Source organism: Notothenia coriiceps, unplaced genomic scaffold (genome assembly GCF_000735185.1).
Source record: "Notothenia coriiceps isolate Sejong01 unplaced genomic scaffold, NC01 NC01_scaffold00037250, whole genome shotgun sequence".
NCBI lineage: Eukaryota > Metazoa > Chordata > Actinopteri > Perciformes > Nototheniidae > Notothenia > Notothenia coriiceps.
The window spans coordinates 254,877-261,349 of record NW_011369951.1 but is presented as its reverse complement, the minus strand read 5'-3'; positions in this window follow the sequence as shown (position 1 = coordinate 261,349).

The following is a 6,473-nucleotide window of genomic DNA, read 5'->3' as shown; positions in this document are numbered from 1 at the left end:
CAACTGCGTGAAATAATAATTGCACATTTTCACTGCTCATATATATGCGGGTTCGGGTCGGGTTGCGGATCTTGTGCCGACGGGTTGGGTCGGGTTGCGGAACTAATTGGTAATATGTGCGGGTAGCGGGGCGGGTTCGGTATTGCACGTCGCGGGTGCGGGGCGGGAGCGGGTCTTGAAAATCAGACCCGTGCACTACTCTGACCCTGACATAAGTCTCGCGAAGTATCCGAGACTGTACCGAACATGGCAAAAAAAACAGTTTTTCTCGATATGCCGGAGATTTTTGGAGACGTCCGTGGCTGCCACGGGCACACGGACTGAGGCTCGGTGCGCCCCCCCCCGCGGAATGGCTGAGGACGTCGCTCGCCATTCCCGCATTGTCTCGGCACTGGAAGACAGCAAGCCTTCCGACTACAAGGAGACGATACACGAGCTGCTAGGTACGGAAGAACCCAACTTCTACCCCATGGAACTGTTTCTTCGGGAGATGCGGTTGCATGTCCAGGCTGCGCTAGCTAACACGGCTAGTGTTGAGCCCCGCGCTTTAGCCTAAGAAGCTATTCGGTTCTTCCTGGCCGCCCAGCGATATACCCCTGAGGTGCTGGCCACTACACGCAGCGGCACGTTCCCTGGTAGAGGCACGCCGCCTAGCAGAGGCTCCGGGGCCGACAACGCCGGCTTACGGTTAGCGGCCGTCGACAACAGCTAGCAGCTAACGGCTAGCAGCTACCGAAGACTACCAGCTAGCGGCTAACGATGACAGCTAACGACTAGTTGCTAACGGCTATCGACATCCATCGGTTGACATACGACTGTTAACCCCATTTTTTTTTGTGGTGCCGGAGAGGAGGTTCGACCTAGTCTGGTTGGTCTCGTGTGGACCTCTCACAATTTCGCCCACCTGTTTGTGATCGTGGACAGATCGACCTTTTGAGCTTTTTCTGGTGCCTGAGAGGAGGTTCGACCATGTCTGGTCGGCCTCGTGTGGACCCTCTCGCCTTTTCACTACCTCGACGGCGGCTTCGGACGTTACCCGCGCTCTCATAGGCGCCTGGGTGACGCGCTTCTGGACCCCGTCTCGCCTCGACAGTTTCGGACGTCGCCCATGCCTTCATCGGCCCGTGGGTGGCGCGCTCCGGGACCCTGTCTGGCCTCTTCCCTTCGCCTCGGCGTTTTTGGACTTCGCCCTATGCCTTTCATCGGGCCCGTGGGTGGCGCCGCTCCGGACCCTGCCTGGTCTCTCTCTTACCGCGGCTCAACGTTTCACCTCGTGACGGTGGCTTCGGACGTCGCCCCGTCTGGCGCTCTCCCCCCTGTCCACGCTCCTTCCTCCCGAGAGGATCGCTGCTCCTGCTTCCCGGGGACCCGGCTCTTTCCTCCAGAGGACTTCATGCCCGCCGCCGCTGTGCCCTCGCCTGCGGCCGGGCAGTGCTCCTTCCTGCTGGGGACCACCGGGTTATTCACGGCCGTCGCGGCTCAGCAACCCGGCTTTCACCGACTGGCGGGTGAGGACTTCATTCGCCACGGCGCCTGCTGCGTCCCGTTCCGGCCCACCTCCCACCCCCGGTGGGGACGCCCTCGTTGGGGCCCCTACCCTCTCCTGCGGCCCCCTTTCGACGGTCCGTTCCATGGCCCGGCCCTCACCTGCCACCTCACCCTCCTCAGCCCCTGTGGTGCTTCCTCCCGGACGCAAGGATTTTTGCCGTGTCTGAATTCTGGGGGGGCTTGTGTGGTGACCACCTTTAATACACTGGGTCATAATTCACACACGGAACTGTGGGGTAGGGCTATTGTTCCCACACGGACATGTTTGTGTTTACTATATGTTGTGTGCCCTCCTGACTTCACTCTCTCTTCTTCCCGGGCTGCGACCCAACAACATCTCTATATTTGCTCCACAATAAAGTCCCCTTTTACACCATCATTGCACCGCCTCCGACTCCTATCTCTCGGCACTACAATATAAAGATAAAATAATGACATGTTTTCATTCAACAGGGTTCAACGTGTTTTTATATTTGGTTTCTGGTTCAGATTAAAATAATGGACTGAACAAACTAATTAAACAAAAAGCTTACAGACATTATGTCTTGTTAAGAGAGCTTAGAAATGCTGGTAGATGGTATTTTTCCCACCTTTGGTCAGTGCCACCTTAGGTGTAAGGTTAAGCTTGCTGGCATCTGGTTGTATCCACTGTTCTTTTAAACCCATCTCTGGGCATGAGGGAAAATTAGTCAATTTCACACATGTCAAAGTATTATTTTTAACTGAACAATCAAAGGTGTTATGTGCACAGTGATGTAAATAAGCTTTGAGTGAAGATCACTTATTATACTGTGGTAGATTAATCCGTATAGACCCATGCCAGCTCTCTCTAGGTAACCATGTGGTTGCTCTTCCATCGTTTTGACCACCCCCTGTAATACTTGTAATGTTAATAACATTGTATTGATTTGACCAGGTGAAGCACGTGTTACATCTAGTCAGTAGATCAAGTAGCAAGATGCTAAACAGTTAGGTTAGATCTTTATTCCTGAAGAGATTGGGTATCATACAATGTCTTTGATGCATTTAGAGAAAACCAGATTTCATGGCATGGATTCAGTAAACAGAATGAATATGGGGCTGTGGTATACCCTGTGGCTATATAAAGATTATAGTCATTATACTATTATTGCTTTCATCACAGAGGAGGGAGATTATGGGCCCATAAGACAAAGGTTATGATTTCCTTATGGGCCCAACTCTAAATCTAACCAGTAACACCTAAGTTGAAAATCTAATGGAGTGTCCTAAATGACCACACAGGCCTAATGAATATTAAGATAATTCTGTTATATAATAAAAGTAATGATGTTCTGAACTACTGTCCTAAGCAATTCATTCATGACAAATTGCCCATAAATGTTTTCTATTATCACAGGGAATTAAAAACTGATTGCTTTGTGCTTATCAAGAAAAAGTATTGACTCTTTCAACTTAAGTGTTACTTTAATAAGCAAGTGGAAATTGCGTAGCATTGCGCCTAGTTCAGACAGGTCATATGATGCCAATAATGCATTTTCAAATGTTAAATACATCATCTAGCAACATATTCTGGATTTGATCAACTAATAAAGTCATAAAATCGAACATGGTAAAATAGTCTATATAAGAAATACCAAAAATCCAGCTGTGAACAAACATGGAAATGGATACAAGGTAATATAGTTAAGGCTAAACATCTTTGTCTATTACCTTTGTATAGCTAAGTCAATAAGAGGAGCATGCAATCAACATAACATTGCCACAATTTTACAGTAAACAACAAAAGCAATCAACTCAAAACAAATGTATGTGCCTTCCGTTGCCACAAATTAGTATTATGCAATGTAGGTTTTCCACGTCGTAAATCATATGGCTTTGTGCAATTTTTCCACTGTCAGTAAAATCACCAATGAAATTGTTTTTGTAAAATAATATATCAATAAATATCATGCCAGAAATTATTGAGATTCTGTTCTACATGCGTTGTTTCTTACATGCCAGATTGTGCTAATTGTACATCATCCTAAAAAAAATATCAGAGTTCTTTCGTCATAGCATGTACACTTACATCCAGGGAGAAATGTGCTCAATTCCATCACCCTACTTCATATAAGGTATTTGTGCACATGTTCTACAATTCTTTTAATATAAGAATATTGTCCATTAATAAATTAGGGATAGTACAAGGACTTGGGGTAGGGAAATAAAGGGGGATGGCATACGTTAAAATAGGTTGCCTGCTCTATGTAAAGCGATCAGAATTCATCTTTCGGAGTTTGGGCGGCAGGTGTCCGTCCATCCGGCCCCCCCCTCCCCCAGCCATTCGCTGCAGCTTGGGGGGTAAGTCTGCCACTGACTTACTCATGGGCTCTGACATCTTGGAGGCCTTCCCGCCCAGCTTATCATCAGAGACACCGGGAACAGAGCTGATTCGCTGCAGCTTCATGGGCAGGTCTCCAAAGCTGTAAGTCATCTCTGAGGTGGTGGAGCTCATCCTTAGTAGCTTCTTGGGCAGGCCTTCCCGCCCTGACATCTTCTGGAGCTTGGTGGGCAGCTTGCAGGTGCTGTCATTGTCCTCCAGGGTCTCCAGGCAGTCCAGAGAGCTGTTTTTCTCCCCGCTGTTGCACAGGGACGGAGCCATGAGGGGCGAGGAGAGAAGCAGAGCCTCCTCCGCCTCCTTCACACTGTACGGAGGGGTGGACACCTCGAACGTGGCGTGGAACTGAGAGTAGTCCACCTTAAAGAAGCCTTCCTCCAAGGAGATAACCGGGTAGAAGCGGTGTCCCCACAGAACCTCGTCCTCGGTGTAAGATGTCCTCGCTTGGCAGGTCATACCTGTCAAAAAGAGAAAAAACATGAAGAAAAAAGATAATTATGCAAGATAAATGGGGCGAAGCCTGCGAGCTAGTTCAGGCAGTCAACTCGAGCACCAATGATACATTAACACGTGGCACACCTCGTCCCTCTTACAACCACCCAAACACATTCTCCTAAACATGCCGCTCTATTTAAGCTGCCAGGTCTTCCTGCCTCCGCCTCGCTAATGCTGCTGCTGCTGCTGTGTTCACTTGCTACTGCTACGTTCATGTTCCTGCTGCTGTGTTTCATGTTGCTGCTACTTGCCTGCCCCACCACCACCCCAGCTTCCACCTGTAGGCTCGGGGGATAGTTATCTAATCATCACTCAATGTTCTTTGTAAATCTGTGGAGTGATGAGGCCCGAGCCTAGACGCCAAACTCAAACTATATGCTGCTTATAATAAACATATTAAGAACACGTGAGTTGTCTGACTGAAATGTCATTCTGCCACAGCCAAACACAGTAAAGTGGGATATTTTTAGTTGAAACGTTTCATGATGAATCCGGTCAACAACAGAGCTTTGATTTAATGATATGCTTGGCACCATTCCATAAGAATCAACAGCATGGTATTCACCAGGATTCTTGTAATTTTCACATCACAAAGCAAATAATATTGCAAACAAAAGTGCCTCAATCAATAAGTACTTAATGCATAACAGAGCCAGCTGCCTGAATAGAAAGCTTAATTGATTTTTTCAGTTTCCAAACATGATGTTTATCAGCAATTTCCAGCTTAACCTGAAAGATAATTAAAGGAGAGTTATTTGCTGTTTGCGTTTTATAAGAATACTGTAGCTTAATATTTAATCAAAAATAATAAGACCATAGTTTTTTTTTATTTCTGTTCATAAGAAACTGCCAATGCAGTTGAACATTTGATATCAATGTTTATTAAAAGTAGCTTTTCTTTTTCTTTTTTTTCATTAATGCATAAAAAACAGTTCGATACTGACCCCTAAGACAGCAGGAACAACAGAAACAGCTACCAGTAAAAGAAACTGATCTTCTCCAGCACCTCTTATGGTACTTAACATTTCAGTCCACACCTTAAGCTTGGTTAGTAGCTCCAAAAGATGGAGGATTAAGATAATCAAATTACAGAAACCCACAGGAGGAATGGCTGCAGGCGAAAGCTTCAGGAGGTCTAGCCCACACTGAAGTTGCTTTGGAGACTTCTAACACAAGGAAAGAAATCCAATTTAATCAAAAACACAAAAAGTTACATGAAGAATCTGTTACACAACAATTTAGAAAAGCCAAAAGGCGGCTGACTTGTTAGATTATTTCATTTCAAGAATACAAATTAAAAGAGGAATATCCTATTTAGTGATTATTATGCTCTGCAAATTAAACATAGCAGAATATGATACACTTAGAGCAAATGTTCACAGGGGACTCTGAATTAAATCCCTGCTTAAAAACTCCCCTTGCGTTCTCAGAAACAAATTGATGCAATTGGCAAAATCAGGAGTTTTGAATTAGTAATCAACATTTTTTTTTATGTTATTGGATGCTTATTAGTGATTACTCATCAGCACTATTAAGCATCCGCTATCATAGCTCTGCATTATATTATACTACACTACACACAGCAAAGCCCCATTCATCTTGGCATAGTTAATATTCTGCCGAAAAAACGACTTTTATTTCTCAATGAGAGTGAGCATAGAACATCTATAATTAGGTTTACATCTGAAACAAAACACTAAATTGGTTATATCAGTAAAAAAAAAAAGCCCTAATTTTAGCACAGAGGAATGTCTGGGGGCACTCGTGTTAAGACTTGTTGAAATCCATTAGGAAATCAGCGACGGCAGTGGGTTATTATCACATGTTTTAATTACCAGCTTAATATTGTTCTAGCAGCGACAGTTGGCTCCAAACTAAGACGTAGCCTTGGTTCACAGCGAGACACCGCTGCTGATGCCAGGATGTCATCATCGAAACTGGAGGCATCTGTGATTCTGCCCGATTCCCAAGGTCATAAAATAATTCACTGATAACAGCTCTGTACACAATCACAGATGTGCGAGAGACTGAACACTCAAATGCGTTTGGGGTATTCAAGTATTACTTCTGC